The sequence below is a fragment of the Eptesicus fuscus genome, chromosome 6, assembly GCF_027574615.1.
Source record: "Eptesicus fuscus isolate TK198812 chromosome 6, DD_ASM_mEF_20220401, whole genome shotgun sequence".
Taxonomy (NCBI): domain Eukaryota; kingdom Metazoa; phylum Chordata; class Mammalia; order Chiroptera; family Vespertilionidae; genus Eptesicus; species Eptesicus fuscus.
The window spans coordinates 60,746,022-60,772,109 of NC_072478.1; the positions used below are offsets into that span (position 1 = coordinate 60,746,022).

Genomic DNA, 26,088 nt, shown 5'->3' on the forward strand with positions numbered 1-26,088 from the left:
TACGTTTGTCTCTAAGCACCAAACAGATGATCCCCCTCCCCCCATGGGTGTGGGGAATTATTATATGTAATGGGGGTGATCCAAGTCTGGGAAAATTTTTAATGACAGTGTAGAATAATATCATGTAAGGATATTCTTTGTTCTAGTCCATGGCAGTACCCTTTCAAACTGGCTGTCTATTTCTTTTTGTATAGACAAGGTCTTGGTTACATTTTCTGCACTTCTACCACGGGCAAGTAGTGATAGTAGTGACACCCTTTCTTTGGTGTCCACACAGGCCAGAAACCTCTCTTTAATTTTACACACAAAGGGGCATTGTTTTGATTTTGTGTCATACAAAAGGGAAGCTGGGTGAAGACCCCTGTGTATTTATACTTTCTTGCCCCCCCCCCCCCCATGGACCTCCTGGATAACCAAGGTGTTTGGTATTATTGGTGACTACGTTAGTCAGGGGATCAGCCTATATGAGTGGTCTTACCCATGAAGAGTCAGGAGCATAAGTCCAAAATACTTACCCTCTTGTCCAGGGTAAAATTACCTTACATCTGATGATTGCTAGCATGGCTGGAAAGGCGTTCTCGTGCATTCTTGGGTTTCTGGTTACCTCACAATTTCTTCCCTGAGGTTTGACATTCTGATTGATGTTTCTCTGTTTCTGGATCTATTTTTTCCCCCATCAGTTTATGTTGTTCCTTATATTCCACAAATGAGTGAGATCATGTGATATTTATCTTTCTCTGCCTGGCTTATTTCACTAAGCATTATGTTCTCCATCTCTATCCATATTGTTGCAAATGGTAAGAGCTCCTTCTTTTTTACCGCAGCATAGTACTCCATTGTGTAGATGTACCACATTTTTTTAATCCATTCATCTGCTGATGGGCACTTAGGCTGTTTCCAAATCTTAGCTATGGTGAATTGTGCTGCTATGAACATACGGGTGCACATATCCTTTCTGATTGATGTTTCCAGTTTCTTAGGATATATTCCTAGAAGAGGGATCACTGGGTCAAATGGGAGTTCTATTTTTAGTTTTTTAAGGAAACACCATACTGTTCTCCACAGTGGCTGCACCAGTCTGCATTCCCACCAGCAGTGCACAAGGGTTCCTTTTTCGCCACATCCTCGCCAGCACTTGTCATTTGTTGACTTGTTGATAATGGCCATTCTGACAGGTGTGAGATGGTACCGCATTGTTGTTTTGATTTGCATCTCTCTGATGATTAGTGATTTAGAGCAGGTTTTCATATGTCTCTTGGCCTTCCTTCTGTCTTCTTTCGAAAAGTTTCTATTTAGATCAGTTGCCCATTTTTTGATTGGGTTGTTTATCTTCTTTTTGTTAAGCTGCATGAGTTCCCTGTAAATGTTGGAGATTAAACCCTTATCGTTGACATCATTGGCAAATATGTTCTCCCATGCAGTGGGCTTTCTTGTTGTTTTATTGATGGTTTCTGTTGCTGTGCAAAAGCTTTTTATTTTGATGTAATCCCATTTGTTTATTTTCTCTTTAGCTTCCATTGCCCTAGGAGCAGTATCAGTGAAGAAGTTCTTTTGGCATATGTCAGAGATTTTTCTGCCTGTAGATTCCTCTAGTATTTTTATGGTTTCCTGTCTTATGTTTAAGTCCTTGATCCATTTTGAGTTTATTTTTGTGTATGGTGTAAGTTGGTGGTCTAGTTTCATTTTTTTGCATGTATCTGTCCAATTTTCCCAACACCATTTATTGAAGAGACTGTCTTGACTCCATTGTATGTTCATGCCTCCTTTATCAAATATTAATTGAGCATAGCGATTTGGATCGATTTCTGGGTTCTCTATTCTATTCCATTGGTCTATATGTCTGTTCTTGTGCCAATACCAGGCAGTTTTGAGAACAGTGGCTTTGTAATATAGCTTGAAATCTGGTATTGAGATCCCTCCTACTTTATTCTTCTTTCTCAGGATTGCTGTAGCTATTCTGGGTCTTTTTTTATTCCAGATGAATTTTTGAAAAGTTCGTTCTAGGTCTGTGAAGTATGCCATTGGAATTTTAATGGGAAGTGCATTGAAAGTATAGATTGCTTTGGGTAGTATGGACATTTTGATGATGTTGATTCTACCAATCCATGAACATGGTATGTTCCTCCATCTGTTTATGTCTTCCTCTATCTGTTTTTTCAGTGTTGTATAGTTTTCCGTGTATAGGTCTTTTACCTCCTTAGTTAAGTTTATTCCTAGGTATCTTAATTTTTTTGGTGTGATGGTAAATGGGATTGCTTTTTTAGTCTCTCTTTCTGTAAGATCATTATTGGTGTATATAAATGCCATAGATTTCTTAGCATTTATTTTGTATCCTGCTACTCTGCCAAATTCATTTATTAAGTCTAATAATTTTTTGATGGAGTCTTTAGGGTTTTCTATGTACAGTATCATGTCATCTGCAAATAAGGACAGTTTTACTTCTTCTTTTCCAATTTGGATGCCTTTTATTTCTTCTTCTTGTCTGATTGCAATGGCTAGTATTTCCAACACTATGTTGAATAGGAGTGGTGATAGTGGGCATCCCTGTCTTGTTCCTGTTCTTAGGGGAAATGGTTTTAGTTTTTGCCCATTGAGTATGATATTGGCTGTGGGTTTGTCATATATGGCTTTTATTATGTTGAGGTATGATCCTTCTATTCCCATCTTGCTGAGAGTTTTTATCAAGAAAGGGTGTTGGATTTTATCAAATGCTTTTTCTGCATCAATTGATATGACTATATGGTTTTTATCTCTCAATTTGTTTATGTGATGTATGATGTTTATTGATTTGCGAATATTGTACCATCCTTGCATCCCAGGGATAAATCCTACTTGGTCATGGTGTATGAGCTTTCTGATGTACTGCTGGAGCCGATTTGCTAGAATTTTGTTGAGGATTTTGGCATCTATGTTCATGAGGGATATTGGCCTGTAATTCTCTTTCATTGTGTTATCTTTATCTGGTTTTGGTATTAGGGTGATGCTGGCTTCATAGAAGGAGCTTGGGAGTGTCCCTTCTTCTTGAATTTTCTGGAATAGTCTGAGGAGGATAGGTTTTAGCTCTTCCTTGAATGTTTTGTAAAACTCCCCTGTGAACCCGTCTGGCCCTGGACTTTTGTTTGCTGGAAGTTTTTTGATGACTGCTTCAATTTCTTCCATAGTTATCAACCTATTGAGATTTTTAGACTCTTCCTGAGTAAGTTTTGGAAGGTTGTGTTTTTCTAGTAATGTGTCTATTTCCTCCAGGTTGTCTAGTTTGTTGGAATAGAGTTGTTCATAGTATTTTTTGACAATCCTTTGTATTTCTTTGGGGTCTGTTGTTATTTCACCTCTTTCATTTCTGATTTTGTTTATTTGGGTCCTCTCTCTTTGCTTCTTGGTGAGCCTGGCTAGAGGTTCATCAATCTTGTTTATCCTTTCAAAGAACCAGCTCTTGGTTTTGTTGATCTTGTGTATTGTTTTTTTGGTCTCTATGTCATTCATTTCTGCTCTGATCTTTATTATTTCCTTTCTTCTGCTCACTGTGGGCTTTTCTTGTTGCTCCCTTTCTAATTCTTTGAGTTGTTGAGTTAGATGATCTATTACCATTTTTTCTTGTTTTTTGAGATAGGCCTGTAGAGCTATACACTTCCCTCTCAGAACTGCTTTCATTGTGTCCCATAGGATTTGCAATGTTGTGTTTTCATTTTCATTCATTTCCAGGATGTTTTTAATTTCTTCTTTGATCTCATTGATAACCCAATCATTGTTTAGTAGCATGCTATTCAGTTTCCAAGTGTTTGAATTTTTAGGAATGTTTTTATTGTAGTTTATTTCTAATATTATGCCATTATGGTCTGAGAAAATGCTTGATATGATTTCAATCTTTTTGAATTTGGGGAGACTTTGCTTGTTACCCAAAATGTGGTCTATTTTTGAAAATGTCCCATGTGCACTTGAGAAGAACGTATATTCCATGGCTTTGGGGTGAAATACTCTGAAGATGTCAATTAGGTCCATCTGATCTAGTGTGTCATTTAGAGTTGCTGTTCCTTTGCTGATTTTTTGTCCAGAGGATTTATCCATTGATGTCAGTGGTGTATTAAAGTCCCCTACTATGATTGTATTGATGTCGATCTCTCCCTTGATATCTTCCAGGAGATTTTTTATGTATTTGGGCGCTCCTGCATTGGGTGCATAAATGTTTACCAGAGTTATATCTTCTTGCTGAATTGCTCCCTTTAGTATTATGTAGTGGCCTTCCTTATCTCTTATTATGGCCTTTACTTTGAGGTCTATTTTATCTGATATAAGTATCGCAACCCCAGCTTTTTTCTCATTTCCATTTGCCTGAAAAATGTTTTTCCATCCCTTCACTCTCAGTCTGTGTGAATCTTTTGCTCTAAGGTGGGTCTCTTGTAGACAGCAGATATATGGGTCATGTTTTCTTATCCATTCAGCTACCCTATGTCTTTTGATTGGTGCATTTAATCCATTTACGTTTAATGTTATTATTGATAAGTACCTGTTTGTTGACATATTTTTCCTTAGTGTTTATGTTTCTTCTTGCCTTTCTCTATCTTCTTTTTACAGCAGCCCCTTTAGCATTTCTTTCATTGCCGGCTTGGTAGTGATGAACTCTCTTAGCCCTTTTTTGTCTGTGAAGCTTCTGATTCCACCTTCAATTTTGAACGATAGCCTTGCTGGATATAGTATTCTTGGATTCAGTCCCTTGTTTTGCATCACTTTGTATATTTCAGTCCATTCCTTTCTGGCCTGGTGTGTTTCTGTTGAGAAATCAGTTGATATTCTGATAGGAGATCCCTTGTAGGTAACTTTCTGTCTCTCTCTTGCAGCCTTTAAGATTCTTGTTTTGTCGTTGGTGTTCGTCAATTTAATTATGATGTGTCTTGATGTCGGTCTTTTGGGGTTCAACTTGTTTGGGACTCTGAATGCTTCTTGGACTTGGATAGTTTTTTTCTTGTCAATATCAGGGAAATTTTCTGTCATTATTTCTTCCAACAGGTTTTCTAGTCCTTGCTTCTCTTCCTCTCCTTCTTTTATCCCCATTATTCGAATATTGTTTCGTTTTTTGTCGTCCCAAAGCTCCCTTATGCTCTCCTCTTGCTTTTTAAGTCTTCTTTCCAGTTGCTGCTGAGTTTGTGTGTGTTTTCCTACCTTGTCCTCTAATTCGCTGATGCGGTCCTCAGCCTCTTCTACTCTACTCTTTAAGCCTTCCATTGTGTTCTTTATTGCAGCTATGTCGTTCTTCATCTCCTCTTGGTTTCTTTTCATGTTGGTGACGTTTTCATTCAGCTCCTTATAGTTCTCATTGAGTTGTGTGTATTTGTCATCCATCCGTTTAAACATCCTTATAACGAATACTCTGAATTCTTTTTCTGTTAAGCTGCTAGCCTCAAGTTCATTTAACTCCCTTTCTGGTGATTCTTCCTGTTCCTTCCTTTGAGAATTTCCTTTCTGTCTCCCCATGTTTTCCTGTAATGTTTTGATTGTAGTTTCAATTGCTTTGCTACCCAGGTTCTTTTGGTGATGGTGCTACTGATGTAATCTCTCAGTTCTCCTGGGCTTGGTAATCTAGTGTAGTTCCCTACTTGAGCTATTTGGGTTCTCTTGATGTAGGCCTGCGAGTTTGAGAGGCACAACTGCAGTGTCTAGAGGTCAGCAGTCGTGGAGGGTAGTATTCCAATTTTTCTGTCTTGCACCCTAAATTGAAATTACGCTTGCCCAGTGGGGACTCACAGTGGCTCCAAGGAACCGTCTGTCGGGGTGATGTGGTTCGGGGGGCCTGCACTCTGGAAAGGCGTGACTGTGTTGCCCAGAGTTCTGTAGTTGTGGGGTGGGCAGACTCAGTTTTTAATGCTGTACCTGTGGTGGATAGGTGCTTACTCCCAGTGGCAGCTCAGAGGAGCACCCTCGGTAAGTTTGCCAGCGAGGCACACTGAAGCACTCTGAGGAGCTCTGGTAGTATAACTGCTTAATAGATACTAAAGGTTTTTCTTTTGGGCGGTACCTATGGCCTCAGGGAGTATTCAAATCCTATAGTGTTAATCAGAGTGGTATCTGGGTGTGGCTATAATGGTTGCCTGGAGACTGGAGGGAGGGGTTATCTCTTAGGAGAAAATGGCGACCGGGGATCCGATGTGACTCAGCCCCAGACACGCTTCCACCTCTGCCCACTCTCCCCAGGTTCCACCACTCCTCCCCTTCTCCTGCACCTCAGCACGGGTAGGTGTCTGTATCCGAGAGGTCCTACGAACTAGGTTCAGTGGAGAAAGACGCAGGCCCCAGCGCGAAGCGGGACCGTGTCTTTGCAATCTCCTCTCTTGCCGGCACTGCGCGGTCGGGCAGTTAGCTCTTCAGGGCTGCCTCTGAGCTCAGATCTCAAATCAGACTCCAAGGTCTAAAATCTACTACCTCCCGCAGTCCCGTGGACCCTTTTTCTCAAGTTCAGACACTTTGCCTGTCCTCAGGGACGCGGCTTGGCGCCGTGTAGTTTTCCCCTGACCTGGGTTTAGAGATCCGGCAGATTCTAATGCCCAGAACCTTGTTTTACCTTTTTCCAGGAGATCTCTGCCCTTCCCAGCTGCAAACTGTCTCACCAGCCGCTTCTCCTTCGCCAATTCGGGCTGGATTCCTCTCGTTTCAGCTGCTCCCTCTATTTCCTCCTGCGAGTGCGGGGCCGCGCAGACTGCTCACTCCCTTCCCGCCGCCATGTTCCACCATTCTTTCTTGTTATATTGTTTCCATAGTACTATTTGCTGTCAAATCCCTGCTCCCCCCGCCCCCATAAAAAAACAAACACATTTCCTTCCTATGAGAGTAGCAGCCTAAGACACTGGAGTCATTGGAAAATATATGTCTTCTCCTGAAGTCTAGATTATAGTTACCATTTCTAGTTACTTTCAGAAATAGATCTAGATAGAAATAATAGTTTTATTTTCTTTCTGTTTAAATACACACATTCCCCCAATTTATATTTTATATTTGATACTCTTCTTTTTTCTCATCCCTTCTAAAAAAATTAAGAATTGATATAAGTGAGGTGCCAGGACCTACCTCTAAATAGTTCCCCAAACTAAACTTACTTTAAGATAAAAGGAAATCTATGAACAAAAGAGAAGTTAAAATTAATATTCTGTAGAGAGGAAAGTAATTGATATTTAGAAAAATGAAATATCATTTTTCTGGACTGTTTTTCAGGACTCACCACATTACTCGAAGCAGTGCAATGCCAGCTCATACATCTTCCTTCCCCTCTCCCTTCTTGTGCTGGATTTCATTGAGCTCACTTGACATAAACTATCTAACCTACATTAACCTAAATATTACTCCTCAAAACAGACAAATGACAAACTTAGAAAGAAAACATCACTCTTATAACCAAAACACTTGGTATATTCCGTAAATGGTAAGATGATAGTATTCCTGTGTTTGCACCCAGCCTATTTCTTGTCCTAACTTTTTTATTCTATTGCCACCATGCATTCCAAGAATTCAGAGGTTAAATTCTCTACTGAAAATGTACTCAGAGCATGAAAAGGAGACCATTTGAAATCAACAGAGCCAAAAACATTAGAAGTTACTTTTACATGAAAGGGCCTGGTTCCTGGAGTTGGCAGCATTGTTTAATATTCCAGCTCCAAGGTTTAGTTGCCTCAATAGCTTAGTTAACATACTTAATTACTCTCAGCCTCTGTTATATGAGAATAATATCTACCTCAAATCATTGTGGTGATGGTGATAATGCCTCTAAGACACGTTCTGCCACATATAGAATACAAAAATATATGTATTATCTGTATTAATATAATAAGATATTGAATGATATATAAAAGGTAGAGGTATGGAAATCACTTTAAGTAACATTTCAACATTTTAAATGTAGAAGTTCATGATATTATAATTTATTTTTACATATCCTGCTCTTTATGGTTTTAACAAAAGCATTTAAAAAAAAAAGAGGAGAGAAACCTTAATTAGTAATGGGAGCATCTGGCACCCTGATCATCACTAAAATACCTTCCTTCCAAAATAAACCTCAAAATGTACAGACTCTCTACCTGATAGTATATAAAGACAGAATGGCCTGATCTCAACCTAAAGCTAGTCTAATATCCACAGCTTTGTTCCTTTAATTTAAAAAATAAAATGAGGATTACCTATGTCGTTGTGGGTTAGGGCTTCAACAGGAATTTGGGGGGAGGGGCACAAACATTCAGTTCACAGCACATTGCCAAGCAGTAGAGGACCTGAACTAAATTTATGAACTGATGGGAATTATGATCCATTAAGATAGTGATACTGATTTCAGAGTACAGACTCCATCCTTAGATGGTTTCTTCCTTTGCATGTCTGCTCTTTATGCTTGGAGTTATCACCTACATTTTGCCTAATCTGTCCATTCTCTCTATCTGTTGTGGACTATTCTGTGCTCCTGCTGTTTTTCAGGACTCACCACATTACTCGAAGCAGTGCAATGCCAGCTCATACATCTTCCTTCCCCTCTCCCTTCTTGTGCTGGATTTCATTGAGCTCACTCGACATAAACTATCTAAGTAGTCATGATGTAACATCAGCAAATGAGCAGTAATAAAGATGGCAGAAGGACTGAATCCCAAGGCCTTCTGACTGGGCAAACTACTACTAGTGTCATATGACATTTACTAAGGTCTAGGTCCAAGGTTATTAAGCTAGGCATTTTTATTCACCTCCCCTCATTTAAAAGTTGTGTTAGTTTGTAAGATTTATATTCCATCCCCACTTTTCAACCACTGAAACTGAGATTATAGCGATTAAAATATCTTGTCCCAAATCACACACTTATTATAAAAAAAAGCCAGAATTAAACAGATATCTTGTGACTTCAAATACAAATAATTCCAGTACAATAAGCCTAATATCAAGTAAGGCCAATAGATGATAAAAATCTTACTTTATATTAACAAAAATCAGATGTCTCTATCATATGGAAGGTTTAATACTACCAGCACATTACAGAAATTAAATTTGAAGCTCTTGTTTTCTTCCTCTTTGCTTACTGAGTATTCATTCAGTCAGTACATTCATACATAATATGCTAAGTAAAAATGCAATAAACTAATACATAACATTAAGAACTTGAGCCTTTGACTCTCATTAATTTCACCTATCTTTATGTTGTTGTTGTTAATCCTCACCCGATGATATTTTCCCCATTGATTTTTTGAGAGAGTGGAAGGGAAGGGGCAGAAAGAGAGAGAAACATCAATGTGAGAGAGACATATCAGTTGGTTGCCTCCCACAGAAGCCAAACAAGGGCAGGGGATCAGATTGAGCCTGCAACTGAGGTATGTGACCTTGACCGGAATGAGGGAATGAGATGGGGACCTTTCAGTCTACAGGCTGATGCTCTATCCACTGAGCCAAACTGGCTAGGGCTCACCTGACTATCTTTAATTATATTTCAAAGAAAGGCCATGCAAGCTTTTAAAGTCTTAAAGATGAAGAAGGGCTTTGCCTGTGCCAAGGCAATGTCTTTATACAATTTATTTGAGGGAAGTGCCTTTTGACTTTATCTTGACCCACAGGGACTCTATCCCTGCCCGTTTGGGGCTTGTGTGAATATCTGCTTCGCTTATTCCTCTGAGCTGACTGTAGGGCCATCACAAGCACCCTTCTACCATTCTTGAGTTCATCCCTCATTGAGGAAGGACTGAGTGAGAAATGTAGTAAAAGAAGTTAGATGGAGAGAAGAGCAGAGGCCAGGGGCTTGGTACACAACCAAGATCTGTGGCGTGGAGAGCGAATCCTCTGATTCAAATCCTAGGCCTGGTGTTCATTAGTAGTAGGACTATGGGCCTCTTTGAACTTTATTGTCCTTATGTTCAAAATATGTGTCTTCATAGCATTTACCTCAAGGGATTTTTACAATGCACAAGTTATACAGTTTGTGTAAATATGTGACTGCAATATAACAGGGGCTCAATGATTATTCATGTATTTCTTCATGTGTGTTTATTTTCCCAAGTAGAGTAAAAATTCCTTTAGACCAAGATTTCCACTTTACCATTCTTTATCAAACAAGGCTTAGCATGGGGTTTGTCATGGAATGGCCACTCAGTAAGTGAAACAACATTGAAAGAAAAATAGAACAGTTGGTTAGGAAAGAAAGGAAAGTCCACCTGGGAGGATATCTGCAGTAGATAGCTCGGAAATGTCTCCCTTTCTGGGCATTGCTTTGCTTCAGGTCTAGTTACTTAAGTATAAACTTCTCAATCAGTAAATGGTTTTGCAACCTGCCCAAAAATGAGTCCGGTTCTAAAAAGCAGCTTATTTTCTCAAACCGTGCATTACATTTTTTTTTCATTTACCTAAAACCAAAAATGGAACCATTGTTTCCTCTCTTCCCTCTCTCTCTCTCTCTTCGTTCCAGCTCAAACTTTTAACGTGTGGGTATACTTATTCTTCACACAAGTATAATTTGAAATTCAAGCCTTATTGAAGATACTCACAAATTAACTGAGGTGAAATAATTGCTTTCATTTTCTTCTGTTTTTTTCCAAGAGGACTGACACATGCCGAGATGAGGAAATATGACCCCCAACACGTGTTTTCCATGAGGAATATGTTTGTTGTACAGCCACTGAGTTAAAAGCAAGCGTCATTCCCTGCTGCACAAAGGTAATTTGGAAAATGAGCCAGAGGAGTCAGGGCTGCTCTTTCTCAGTCTGCTTTAACCATTGACAGACTGTTTTTGTAACAACTGTAGAGATATGCAGGTGAGGCAGACACCCCGGAGAATACTGGGGAAACACTTACGTTCACATGGGCATTACGTTATGCTCACTAACATATTCTAATAACATAATTCCTGTTTCCAATTTTCACAGCTTTTAGACTATTTGGTTCAGTGCCCAAGTCTAATCCTTCTTACAACATCCAGATTTCTCCTAAACGACATCCACTGAAATTTGTCCTTCACAGTTACTTGGATCCAATTAAGGGAACACTATCTCTGTTTTGTGCTCTGATGAACTCACTGAGGTATCACTTTCTGTGACAAATACTCAAATATTTTAATGAGGTCAATGTCACTAGTTGTCTAATTAACTTTTATTTTCTGAAATTCACACACCGGCAGTTTCCACGGGGACATTGATGGGGTTCAGGACACACTACCCCCAGATATGTCACGGTGGCATATTAAATATTTTAAGCGGAAGGAAATTGAGAAAAGCCAGGTACTGGAAGGACTTCCCTGACCTTCTACCCTGGAGTAGATCATAGGACCCTTACTGTATGTGCAAGGTGCCCTCTCTATACCCAGAGGAAAGGAGCATCCATTCTTCTAAAGACTGAGGGACACTGGGAGGAATCTGAACCCACCAAGTCTTGCTAAGTGACCCCTGGTTATTACACTTAGCTCTTACCTTTATAGTCTTATGTCACATTTCCCCCCAACTTTCCACTTGTCATCAAATCTGGCATAAAAATGTTCAGGTCTGCCCTAACCAGTTTGGCTCAGTGGGTAGAGCGTCAGCCTGTGGACTGAAAGGTCCCAGGTTCGATTCCGGTCAAGGACATGTACCTTGGTTGCGGGAACCTCCCCAATAGGAGGTGTGCAGGAGGCAGCTGATCGATGTTTCTCTCTCATCGATGTTTCTAACTCTCTATTCCTCTCTCTTCCTCTCTGTAAAAGATCAATAAAATATATTTTTTAAAAAGTGTTCAGGTTTGACCATTTCTTCAGGTCTTCATACCCTTATGAAGGTTCCTGTCTCATGTAAAACTTATATTTAAAAGTATGCTTTTCTTTTGTTAACCCGTCTTTTGTTACAAAAACCCAGCCAAGAACCTAGAAGGAGAGAAGGAAAAAGGTGTTTTTCTTCCCATACAATGTGGTCCTGAAAGAACACGCTGTTAGTAAATATAGAGTGAAAATTATTTCTGTGGAATTCTACAGTTGAAGAAACTCAAGATCATATGTTGTTATTTTAATGAAATTTATTTTGAAATGATAAATTAATGGTCAATATTTTAAAGAAACTTAGTAAAGTTATATTTTGCAAGAGAATATTTTTACTGGATCTTATATTTATTTTATTTGGATATTCTCATTTGCGGAATTTCTCTGGGCAGTCTGAACCAAAGCCCAGGCGGGATGCAATTTATTAAAGATAATAGCTCTTTGATTCTTGAATTACTAAAAATTGTTCCTAAAATTCTGAGCAATTTCGTGTTTTGGGTAGAGACTTTGCTTTAAAGATACCACCACTGAATAACAACTTATGTTAAAATATAGAATCGAACCATTGCCAATGAAAGAAATGTGCAACCTGTAGAGAATTGTAATGAGTTATTTGAGCCAAACTGATGACAATTGCCAGAAGCAACATTTTGATGGATTGAGAAAATGCTCCTGAGAATGGCAGTTTTACAGCTTATTTTATAAAGAAGAATCCAAAGAGGAGGTGTTAGGTGGGTTACCTGATACCCATTGGTGACCGATTAAGTGGTGGAAGAAACCTAGGCAAAAAAAAATCTCTGAGACTGGATGAAGAGTAAAACAGAGAGACACATACCTCTTTTACATTGGTGGGAACAGGATTGTTAATTACCATTTACAGCACATAGAGATGGTATGTCAGGAACAAGATAACAGTGAGGGGTTCTGTGGTCTTCTGCTCTGGTGCAGTGAGTATACGCTGGGATCTGGAAAAGGGGATGACTCTGACATTCCAAATGTATGTTATCTGAGATGCAAAAAGACAATACACAGGCTCAGTTAATGTTAAGACTGACCTTTGCCAAGGAAGCTACAGGCCTAAGATAAGACTACCCAGCAGGAATCGCTTTTAGTTAGGAAGTCTTATGTTCAGATCATCCTATATGGTTTCTCTTAGAATCTGAGTTTGTAGGTCCCCCCTGCTGGCTTCCCCAGAGTGTGTCAGGTTTAGTACCTGGTCCTTTTTCATCCACACCATGCAAAGAGCAAAATGTCCTCTGGGTATATGAATAATTTTATTTACCTGGCATTTTTTCCCTTTGATTGTGTATTTCTATAGAAGATTTTTAAGATAGTATAAATCCAAAGCAAAGAACAAACATTTTCTTTTAAAAGGATGTTAATAATCCCTTGAGCAGGTGTTTTTCCTCTTGAATACACAGACAAGCATTTAATTTATACTCTGTACATTTGACATAGTTGTATGTCAAGTGCCTGAAATTGTAACGTATTTTATCTAATGGGTAAAATCAGTCACACTAAGGGAATTTCAAAGTGAAGGGAATTTGCTATGATAAAACTTACATTAAGAGGTTGTGCAACTTGAGCAAGCACACATTTTTGCTTTCAACTGCAGTTCATACAGTGAGGCATCATTGAGGCTAACATAAAAGTGGTATTTTCCCTCATCCTGTTCCCACTATTTTCTGAAATATTTCATAGTTTTAAATATTTCTAATATCCTAACTCAAGCTGCTTGGTTAATGGCGGTAGCTTCCTAGGCTTGCATGCTGGTGAATTGTTGGCTTACGGCAATTGCAAATACATACATACATACATACATACATACATACATACATATGTGCATACGTACGTACATACATACTGCTGGAAATAAAACATATATTTCATTAATTGCTTCTTAACACTAAAGTTTATCTGTCAGTTATATGCCTGACACATGATTTTCATTACTGAAGAGAGTGCAATATATGTTTGTGTATATGTACAATGGTATAAACAAGCACTTTGCAATCTTGCCTCTAAGGTCTTGAAGCTAACCTGAACTCTGGATTAGCATATGTTAGGTTTTAAAAATTGAAAGACTTTATGCCTACTGGCCCAAAATTATTTTTTCTTAGACATTGAGATACAAAACAGACCAACTTCTTCAGATAATGGAAATTATTAAGTCACTTTGATTCCTTTAGCTTAGACCCAAGCAGCAGCTATGCCTAACAACTTCCAATGCCCCCACTCCACAGCCCCCTCTCACCTCCTCCCAGCAACTCTAAACTAAAAGCAGAATTAAAAAATAGAAACCAAGGCATTAAGATGAGATTAATTACCCAAACAATAAAACTCTGGAAATGTTGGCAATGGTGATTCATAAGAAGGAGAACTGTCTTTCATTGGCTTATGGCGGTTAATGTTAAAACTGAAGCAGAGCCATTATATCCTGCATAAAATTACAATTGAGTGACTTCTGACCTTTTCTCATCCGGTCCCCAAGTATTCCTCATTCCAACAGTAATAGCATAAGGGGGCAGGGGGAGGAAAGACCTACATTTCTAAGAATTTGCTTCTGGAAAGTATCATTTTAAAGAATTCACTTCCTGGCTCATGGTTTACATGACCTGTCTTCTCTAGTTTTTTCTCTCCCTCACCCCCTCCCAGTCTCCTTTTCATGACAAGCTGTGTTTTAACTGTTGCATTCACTGCTGCTTCCTGCCTCCTTTGCTTTCTATTTTCATATCCATGGGAAAGGAATCTGCTCTGAACTATCAGACCAATATTCCCACCACCACCACTGCAGCTGCTACACCCACCACCAGAGACTTAGAGAAGCTCTAGCATATTTAACAAAGTAAAATATATCATAAAATATTAGCTGGGTTAACCTCTATATGTGTTTTTGGGTATTCCTTGGTTTTTCTAAACTGCTAGTTCCAAGGAAAAACTAGATTTATGTTAAGGTCTAATTTCCCTTTAGGCACAAAAGACATGCTCCTACTCTTAAATAAGGAATTATTTTATTTTTAATAACAATTTGTATTTCTTATGATCCATTATTTTCATAACCTCCTGCTCCCCCCTTACCCATAAAATTCTCACTTAGAAGTCATATGTATGAAGAGCCAAATTTCCAAATTTTATCAGGAAATGGGGGAATCAAGTTTGAGGCAAAAATTGAGGGAAAAATTAAGTTAGTGCAGTTAAACCTCAGTTTATAAAATCAATACATTGTTAAAACCTTCAGAACAACACACAAGAGAATCATACTAGTAAATGTGGAAAGGTTCTTTTGCTTTTAGGTAAATAGGATTTCTAAGTAATTTCTCTAGCTTGAGAAAATTTCCAATTAAAACATACTTTCTCCTTAAAAGTCACATACTTTCTTCTTAAAAAAGTAATTCAAAAGAAAAAGAACAATTTAGCCTGTCAACTCTATTCATTATATTTTTATATTATCTATACTAACATTTTTTTTTTCAAATGAGAGTTCTAAAACATCTGTTTCTAATAAGGTGTGAGAGAGCACAATTAACTCTAGTATTTTTAGTTTTAATTAAGTGAAAGGAAATGAACTCTCTTTCTAGTTTTCTTAATATGATCATTCTCTTTTCTTTATCTCTGTTTCTTATCTATTTCTGCTACTATATGCCTATCTTAACATTTTTCATTCAAATTCTGGAGAAATAATATATGAATGATAGCACGTCACCATTTTCCTTCTTAGGCATAGTTCCCTGTTTAAGTCACTACCAGATTTGCTGATCTATGTGCCTCTCTTTGGAAAAATGAGCGGTCACACTCTTCATGGGCTGCCCTAGGTTCTCTTTCTTCAGCAGTTGTTTCCAGCACTGTGGTTTCCCTTAAAGAATTGAGTGGACATAGGAGTCCTGAAATCCACAGTGGAGAGGATGTGGGACTAAGTACACATAGTTTTTCTGGGTAAAACACAGGTGTCACTGGGACGGAAAGTGGTGGATATGACCCAAAAGAGGCCACATGAAAAGCCATAAAGGCCTCATTTGTCATGATGTACAATCTGAAATTTATCTTAAACGCTATAGGGGAGGTTGCTCTTCTCACCCCACATTTGAGATTCATATAGGTTAAAGTGTATTCCTTGAATTGTATGTGTTAAGTAAATAAGTGTCAGAGCCAGGACAAAAGGCCCATTTGTCTTTCTACTAAATTATAATTGTGCCAGTCCTGCAGTATCTACCAATATACGTCAGATATCAATAGTTCTTTTTTATACTTAATTAATAGATGTTTGCAACTTCATTGTTTCACTGAATAGACGTTTCTTACTTCATTGTTTCTTTTTAGTAAGCAATTTAAGGTATTCAAAATTATAGTCACATAACAACTGTTATTATTGCATTTTATTCATTTGTTTACTCTTTGCTTATAATTTCTTTCTTTTTTAAAAATTTTCCTTCTTTAACCTATTCTGGATTGATCTAGATGCATGTTTTGTTTTCTTCCATATATTTGAAACTCTACATCTATTTCTATTCTACAGGTGGCCACTCCAAAATTTAACTTTATTTTTAATGAGTGTATAGAATGTATAAAGTTATGGATCCATACATGCTACAAGATAAGAACTTAAACAAGGTTTTACAAGAACCTCCCCCAAATAGGTTATGTTAAAATCATCTTAAAATTTACTTCCAGGAAGTTATTTAAATTTATTTTAATCTTTAATATTATTTTCTTCCTATTAAGCTTTATAGCCTTATTATTAACATGGATTCATAAATTGTATATTTTAGTACTATATAGAGTAATCCATTTGTAATAATAAAATATCAATTACTTATCTTATGATGTAACTTTTGCAAACAATAAGGCAATTGAATTAGAATCCCTAGATCAAAAGGTATAAATTTTAGTTAGAATAGATATTACATACTTCCTTGCAAAAAGTAGTTATAGACATATCATATAAGAGATTTCCCAAATGCTTGCCATCTTTAAAAATATTTTCATCTGTTGACCTGTAATTCATATTTTTATCTTCTGTGTATTGCCTAATCATATCCTTTAAAAGATTTTCAATAACTTTTAAAAATACTGTTGTGCTATAATACATTTTCTCAGCCTATGTCTTATCCTATGTATACTGTCATTTGTCACAGTGAAGTTTTAGTATTAACTTGGTCATAGTACAGTATTAGTAATATGATCATAATAATATTACTCTTTTTTATTTTTGCCATCTGTTAAAACCACTTTGTTTTTTACCCTGCTACCATGAATACCATGAGTACCATGAAAATATATATATATATATATATATATATATATACTATTACCTCTCCAAATGTTGCTTTGTCTTTAGTGTCTTCTCTTCATTGCCAAACTCCTATTATTCCTAAACAATAATATTAGTTTACCAAGCACCCTAAATAACTGTTATTTTTTTCTGATCTAATTTGTGGGGCCAAGTTTATAATGAAAATAAGTATATAGTTCAATGTACCTATCAAAAGTGTTTTTAGATACAAAGTCTATTGTATTCCCTCTTAACTATGAAAATATCACTAAGAGGGTCATGCACTAAATTGCCAAAATAGGAAGGAGGATTATTTACTGCTATAATAGTTGAGATTCTACATCAAAGTAATGATTAGCAATTACTGCCTCTTTGAAGTCTGTACTTAAATTTTATTGACTCTCAGATAACTATTTGGAAGTATCTCATTGGTGATATAATGGCCCCTGTTTCTAAATTCTTAGAGAATAATAGTGTTAACTCTTTGTTATCTATTCTAAAAGAAAGAAAGTGAAGTACCTTATCTAAAATAGTTTGGTTTCTTACATATACAATTGGTTGATCTTTTATTAACATACAAATATTATGTTTTCTGATATGACATCCTTCCATCCAAGTTTAAATGGGGTTGCATTTCATTGAGAATACACCCATCCCTGTTAGGAGAAAGAATGAAGCCTGGTTGTAGTCTCAAAGGAGAAAGTTAGCCATATATGGAAAATGCGCACCAGTAAGGTAGTCAGTGAGGCATTTGCATACATTAAGAAGGGCTTGATTCTCCTTCTTGACATAGGCTCTTTCTCTTAGGTCCATGGTTGGCAAACTGCGGCTTGCGAGCCACATGCGGCTCTTTGGCCCCTTGAATGTGGCTCTTCCACAAAATACCATGCCTGGGCGAGTCTATTTTGAAGAAGTGGCGTTAAAAGAAGTTTAAGTTTAAAAAATTTGGCTCTCAAAAGAAATTTCAATCGTTTTACTGTTGATATTTTGCTTTGTTGACTAATGAGTTTGCCGACCATTGTCTTAGGTTATGACGACCATTGTCTTAGGTTATGCTTCTCCAGACTGTAGATCTCTTCCAAGCTGTGGATTTCTTCCAAGGATATTCTATAGTTCTACCAAGGTTATATTCTTAGGGTTCCATCATGACTCACCTAGTGTTGTATACAGTTTTATTCATAAAATTTTAAACAGGATAGTACATGTATAGAAGTAAAGTCTTTCTGATTTGTGTATTTAATATTTACAACAGTCCTACCTAAGGGTCAGGCACAACTTTTAGCATCATTTTACAGAGGAAATAACTCACCCAAGATCACATACCTGAAAAGGGATGTAGCCAGGATTTGACCCAGATACCTTGTCTACTGATCCCTTCCACATGACAATTGTACTATGCTGTTTACCAGTTCCAAATGGCCATCCCACCTTGTGGGAAGATGGTAACTATTCTAGTGAACTTAATAATTTTCCTTCAATGTAGATATAGATCTAGTCTTTGTGAAATATTCCCAATAAACAATGTATTGGTATGGCTGATAGTATCTTTGTTGTAGAATTATTTTATTATTACTTATTATTTCCAAGAGCATTGAAAAAAGTCTATTATCCAAAATTTTATTTTTATTCAGAAAAATAAGTTTGGTATTGCCCTTATCTTATGACACCAGACAAAAACTGATTAGAATATTTACAAATTAATCCATGAAAGTAATTAAAAGGGAAATAAATGGTTAATTATGTTAATGCAATTTCCTCTTTAAAACATGCCAATGTTCACGAAGTAACTGAAAAGATAAAATTGATCTCCCTACCTGATTAAATGTACTCACCACTAGTTGTTCCTATTGCTGCAATATCTAAGGGCTTTTATTTATCTCTGTTGAGGTTGGAGTCTGACATAAGAAACTCTTCCAGCTAAATGGAAGTAAAACATGTTTTCATACATTCCAAATTCTAGAACTGAATTTCATCATACACTCTATGATGAAAACAAGTAACAGATGCTATGTGAAATCAATGTGTTTAAAATGACCAATCGTAATGTTTGGAGATATGCTTGTCATTATCACATAACTCAAGTTATGTAAAATATTATTTAGACCCCCTAAGAAACATTCCAAAGTGTGGTATGTGTGAGGTTCTCTCATTTCCTGAAAGGTGATTAGAGGCATGAGGACTAGAAACATGGTGTGCTTGGCAAATATGAACTTCACACCCCCATACCCACTTTTGCATTTAAACTGATCATTTACTGGCAGCAGATGGGTAATAGGATGAAAGTTTTCAATACGATGTGGTGGGCATATATAGTTCCACACACAACGTGAGAGAGTACAAAGCAGCATTCTTAATGTGATTAACAAAGAGGCATGGAGTCTGCTATCAATCTTCCTCATTACTGTCATAGCACTTCCCAGGACTGTGAAGAGAAACTTTACAATAGCTGAATGCAGTTACACATACAGATGGGGAAGTGCCATGGGCAGTTTGGCAAAAGTTACTAGTAGTCCATTTTTTTTTTTTCTAATTCTGCCTTGTGAGTCACCATGTCATCTGAGTCTGACATTTTCATCTCAGATGTTCTCCTATCTTAATATTGACATGGCAAATAAAGACTTGGCTGCGTCATCATTCCATAATCGTATTTGCTGCATTTGAAAAACTTTATTATTGACAATAAACTTCACTGAGATTAACACTAAATTCCAAGATGAAAGTTTATTTTCATCTATTTGGGGGCACATTTCCCCCCTTTGGTCTAGGGAAACCCCTTTCTCAGTTTCATTTTTTTCTAATTATAGGAAAAAATGAAGCATATTTCTATCATGAGAGGTTTTTGTGTGTGAACAATGTTCTAATTGATGTATTATTTCAGTAAAGAAAGGTTTGAACAATTCATGTGATCTACTATTTGTAGTCTTATTAATTATAAAAAACAAAAGATATGGGATCACCATTCCAATTAGTATCTCCACTGAGGAGAGGTTTGTTTCCTTACTTATTGTTAATTCAGTATTTACTAAAACAAAACAAAACAAAAAAATTTGGCTTCGGGTAGTTACTAATTCCTGGTTCCATCAGAACCATAATATTAAAGGGATAATTTAAAATGGCTAAGGTTTCTTGAAAAAAGTCTTATAGTAATATTGAATGGATTCCTAGTTCCAATTTGACATAGAAAGAAGATGAAATTAAGAGCTGGATGGAGAGTCTGGTGTTCATTTAGAGAGATAGAAAATGAAAAAAAAAAAAAAAGTGAGTGACAACCAAGATACATTTTTAGGTGACTCAGAGAAGTTGAGGGACACCATTTTATTTAACATTAATTGTAAATATATAGCAAGAATATAGAATACTTTCCGAATGCATTTGGAGTTTAGGCTAAAATTGAGGATACTTGAAAACATTTGAGAGGGAAAATATTGAAACTGAAAAATCCCAGTTAATTTAGTAGCGATGCAGACCTATGTGGGATTAAGTATCTTGGACTTGCAATGTATCCTCTTTTGTTAGCTTTCTCCAGCAGTGATCAGAGATTAGGAAGAAGATTGAGGGATTGAGGGGCAGTTACGATAGAAAGATCATGGAGATTCTGAAGTCAAGTAGAAATATGGAAGAAGGTCAAGTCTCTGGGTTGTTGATAAACTGAGGACAAGATTCAGCTTCTGAGAAAAGAGACACCTTAGATTAGTAAGTAGAGATCAGGGAAGGAAATTTCAGAAATCATGATTTTGGAAGAGGGAGAGATTGGAATAGTGATGACACCAAATGTGTGCCTGTTTATACCATTAATATTGTATCATTATCAAAATTCATAGGCACTGAGGAATCAAGGAATTATGAGGTCAGGTTATGAAGATGCCATATTTAAATAACACTGGATCTTTATTTTTGAACATTATACATATTTACAAAGTTTCAGACCTAATTATCAAGTACATGCTTGAATATTAATTTCACTCAAAGGCTATTTTAAGGGCACAAAATTATTCTCAGACTGTTTTTTTCATCTGAAGGCAGAAAATCAGCCTTCTCCACTCCCTAGTAGAGAAGTCTTGCCAAATTAGGTGCATAGAGATTACTTATCTTTTTACATAGGAAGGGGCAAGTTTAGGTATTTTAAATGCTTTTTAAAATTACAAAAGACATCCCTCCCTTAAATACATATTTTTCATATCTTGTCTCCTTCCAAAAAATGTTGGCTGCTTTGTTTTTTAATCTTCATTAATAACCATTTGCAAAGTAATTTACTCTCTCTTCATCTTTTTTTTTTTTTCTTTTCTATTTGCTCTGACACTTTAATCCTGCTGACATCTTTCAACACATAATGAAAAACAGCTCTGCCTTTTTCTGGTTTCCTCATTTCTGAATGCTATGGCAACGGATGCTAGTTGACTTAGTAAAACTTGAAAATGTCACATTGCTCTTCATTCTTTGATGAATGCACATTCATGAATACAGCTCAATGCAAAAGCAATTAAAGGCAGTCTTAAAAAGCACCACAACCAAAGTCACCCTCAGATGATATTCCCCAGGTGTTGTATTCAGAGCAAAACATGGCAAGTCATTCCTGATGATAAAAAGACAAATCTTTTTGTCTCGGAATGATTAGCAATCACTTTTAGAAATATTTTTTTTATGAAACACAGTGATTTCTATAAATCTTAGTTCCAAATCATTGAATTCACTTAGAATACATTTTTTCCTCCAAAACTAATGAAATCCATTAAAAACTAAAAATGAGTAAGAAACTAATAAACAAATTATTTAACACACATATAAAATACAACTTAAACCTAATTTCATTGACACGTATGAAACACACAGAGACATACACAGACACACACATCCCATTTTAACTTACCTAGTTTTAACAGGAAGTTATAATACAAAAACATTTTACAATGGTTTCCTGTCTAATGGCAAATATTTGATCATAAACAGAGACTGACTATCTTTATTGAATAATCTACCCCCAAAATAGAAGTATAACAACAGTAATACAGTCACACACCACTGTACAGTGATATATTCCGAGAGGTATATAGTTAGGTGTATAGATATATAGATTTTGTCATTGTGTGAACATAATAGAGTGTTATTATAGAAACCTAGATGGTATGGCCTACTGCACACCTAGGCTGTATGGTCTAGCCAATTGCTGCTAGGCTGTGAGTTTGTACAACATGTACTGCACAAAACAACATGAGACTAAATCTAGTGCAAGAGAACATGATGCGATCAAGAGAGACCTCAAATATGAGATGGATGAGGCTGCTGCCAGGGTAACACAGCATACTGTTTACAGCAAAATTTTTTTAATAAGTAGAAAGAGTAACTCTGAAATAATGATAAATTGTGTAGTATAATAAATGCATAAAGCTGTAATATAGTCATTTATTATCATTATCAAGTATCATGTACTGTGGGTGACTGTATATGCTGTACTGACAGTGCAGTGGGTTTGTTTACACCATGCAAATGCCATGTCTGAAAGAAGCAGAAACGAAATAATGATAAATATGCCCAAGGCTTGCTCACAATTATTATTAATTAATCAAAAGCATAATAAAATGTACTATGCAGTTAAAGTTTGGGGGAAAGCTACCTTTTTATATACATAATTTGAGTGTATCAAAGAATGCCATTCTATTTAAAGCCAGCATTAAGTGTCCTTTTGTCTATCCTTTGACCAAAATTGTTGGTCAAAGGATAGACAAACAGTGTATCAAAGAATGCCATTCTATTTAAAGCCAGCATTAAGTGTCCTTTTGTCTATCCTTTGACCAAAATTGTTGGTCAAAGGATAGACAAAAAGCTTAGAGTGCACCTGTAACAGTAGCTAGAAACATGGAAATTAGTGCAGCTTTAAAATGCAATCATTCTCTGCAGGAAAAGGTCATAAATGAAGTTCATATCCTAGTAAGTGAAATTTAAAATAAACAGTTCAAGCTTCCAGAAAGGATGCATCTTGACCACAGGGTCACACAAGGAACTTACTGGGAAGTTCATTAAAGAGAGTGCCAAGACTCACTCAAGAAGTAGTAATGGTGAAGGGGTTAAGAGGGAGAACTCTGAAATAAGACAGATTGGGTTCAAAGCTCAGCTTGGCAAATTTCTACTATGCAAGCTTAGTAAAATGTCTTCACTTGTGATGTCCTAATTTCTCCATATGTAAGATAGGAATGATAACAGTAACCAAAATCATGGGGGTGTTGTGGAAATATATGTGTTAATGGAGTGAAAGAAAATAGATTATTTAGTTGAGCCCCATCAATAAAAATATTGGCAGGCTGTGAAACACTCTGAGGATAGTCAATTAGGGGAGCAGCTGTCAGCACTTGGTATTTCTGATGTTTCCTCAGTAACTCCCCACTAGCTTGCAAAATAACATAGAAAACCATCTATTAGATTGCACTGAATGCATTTCAAAAGGTATACCAATATCAGAAAATATGAAGAGAAAATGGATTTGACCATATAGAACTAAATATGAATGGCTAAGATACCATAATCAAGATTGGAAAAAAAAATGAAACATTAGAAAGAATTTGCAATAAATAAGATAAAAGAAGTTTGAACATCCTTAGTATATAAATCACATAAGTCAGTTAAAATAAAAATAAATAGATGAGCAAATACTTAATAAAATCTGGAATACAAATGAGCAAAAAGATATAAAAGTACTTCAACTTTATCATGAACCAAAAGTAAACATTAAAATCACTAATAAGCATTCATTAAAAATTACAGGAGATTTGACTTTAGGTGGTGAACACACAATGCAATATACAGATGATGTATTATAGAAATATACACTTTAAACCTATGTAATTATATTAGCCAAAGTCACCCCAATACATTTAATTAAAAAAGAATGTCCTTCCCATCTTTTTAAATCTTTCTAATTAGTAAAGCAACCTTCGACACTCAAAAAGAAGAAAAATAATTAAAAATGGCAGAATTTTGAGACTAAGAACCAATAGAAAGGAAGCTATATAAGTCATTCTCATAGCTTGTTAGCAGAAATGTAGAACTGATATAAACTTTCTAAATATCAACATGATAAAATAAAAACTCAAAAATGTGTGTCGAGGTATTCTATTATTAAAATTTACAGTTAGAAAATCACCAACTTTACAATGTTCTTTACTATGTTGATACTTTGGAAAAAAGTAAACAAAATAAGAATACTTTAGGATAGGACTAATTAAATATATTGAAGAAAATTCACACAACGAAATATCTGTTACCTTTAAAATAATTATGTAAATCTGTATTTATTGGCATAGAAAGGAACGTATGATTTAGTGTTAAGTGCACAAAGCAGGTCATAACTGTGTAATATCATTTTTCTTTACACCACATAGAAATTGAGAAATAAGACAAAAAGGTAGAAAGGAAAGAGGAAAAGGGAGACAGAAAAAGTAGATAAATGGACATTAAAATTAGATTGAGTAGACACACATGATTTATTTTTTCTTCACTATACTTTCCTTTATTTTCAATACTTTTAATGGGGACATATTTACATATTTGGCTGAAAATAAAACCATTTCCATTAACATATATTCAACAGCCTTTCTGGGTAAAATAATCCTCTGGATTGGAACATAGCAGCTGCGTCCAAAGAATCTCAATGTGGTTGCTGAAAAGTAACAGAACAGTGCTTACCTCCTTTCATCTATGAGGCAGTGATCTTTTAAAACACAGTCTAAGATGGTTCATCTTCCTGGAATGTCATTTTGCTCAAGGATTTGGAAAATAAATGATTTTTTTTTTTTTTGCTGTTAAAATGTTTTTGGAATAACTTTTAAGAAGCATCTTGTCTCAAAAAATACATGCTACTGAATTTTTTCCAAATGCATTAATTAGCATGACTTAGAAGAAAAACACACCAATGGTGTTTACTCTTTGAAAATTCATATTTTAGACACATTGATAATGACAATGGAATTAATTTTGAACACCTGCTTAAGTAAATATATATTGCTAAGGCAAGTTTTTAAAGCAGGCTCAAATGATCAATTTCTCTCATGAAGAAACAATTAGAAACAAAACCACAAATGTTTTTTAAAAACTGGTTTAACGTAACTGAAAAGATTTTAATGGAAAGAAGTTCAGAAAATTTTTACATTTAGTGGATTTCATTTTCAGGGCTAAACTATTTTTGCAAGTAGCAACGAACTTCAGAAAATTAAGTTTACAAATGGATAAAGAAAGTTGATTGTGGAGCAGATGAATTATTTGGGATGCTTAGTTTACTTACATATTTACAAAATATACAATTATTAGGCATCTTTATCCACAGAGAAAGTGTTTTGACAAGTATTTCCTTGAAAGAAGAAAACAGGTGGAGTGACTAGTAGATCAGAGAGTATTTTCATGTGCCAAACAATTTTCAACACACTTTCTCTGAACAACTTTTCCACTTTGAAACCAATTTCACTAGTTTTTAACCTCTCTGAAAGCTACAATAAATAGTTAGTAGACAAAATGATACATTAATGTTGATGTTGGGATTCAATACTTTAAGATCCTAGCTGAATCATGTTAGTCAAGGTACTATTCATGAGATCTTCGTTGGATGATTTAGGAAGTGTGTGTTGAATAAATAAACTGCTCTAATCATCTCACTCCTCAACCCTGGTCCCTCTCACCTTAAGCTTCCAGTAGAGGTTAGAAGACATCATTTGCACCAACTTTCTTACCGCTCAACATGCAATTTGGCTAAGTTGCTTCCCTTTACTTTGCAGAATGTTATATAAATAATTTATAATCAGGAATACTATTAAACTGTTTTTGTAACCCTGAGGTTCCTTAAAGAGAATATATATTTTTTTATGTGTTCCCTGACACCTTGTTTCTTTCTGTGTCACAGTGAGCACAGTGGCTAAAGTCACATTATAAGTGTAACCCCTAAATTTTTCTTGTAAATAGCAGATACTATTCCCTCCCACATCTTTTTGTTGTTGTTTGTTTTTGCCTTTTCCTAGACTAATCATTTTACTACTTGACTTAAAATTCAAAAGATCTAACAATCTGTGACTTTAGGCAATTCATTTAATGATGTTAGTTATCTGTATCAGTA

General features: G+C 36.0%; 1 long non-coding RNA gene across 1 annotated transcript in view; it reads right to left on the minus strand.

The window, feature by feature from the left end:
* The window catches only part of LOC129149328 (uncharacterized), a 32,817-nt gene extending 13,923 nt beyond the window's left edge, over positions 1–18,894 (minus strand). Inside the window, exons 1-2 of the long non-coding RNA XR_008556242.1 lie at positions 18,827–18,894; positions 12,561–12,731 (exon numbers count right to left, since the gene is read on the minus strand). This is a non-coding gene — a long non-coding RNA (uncharacterized LOC129149328). The remainder of the gene's footprint in view (positions 1–12,560; positions 12,732–18,826) is intronic.
* Positions 18,895–26,088: the final 7,194 nt, after the last annotated feature.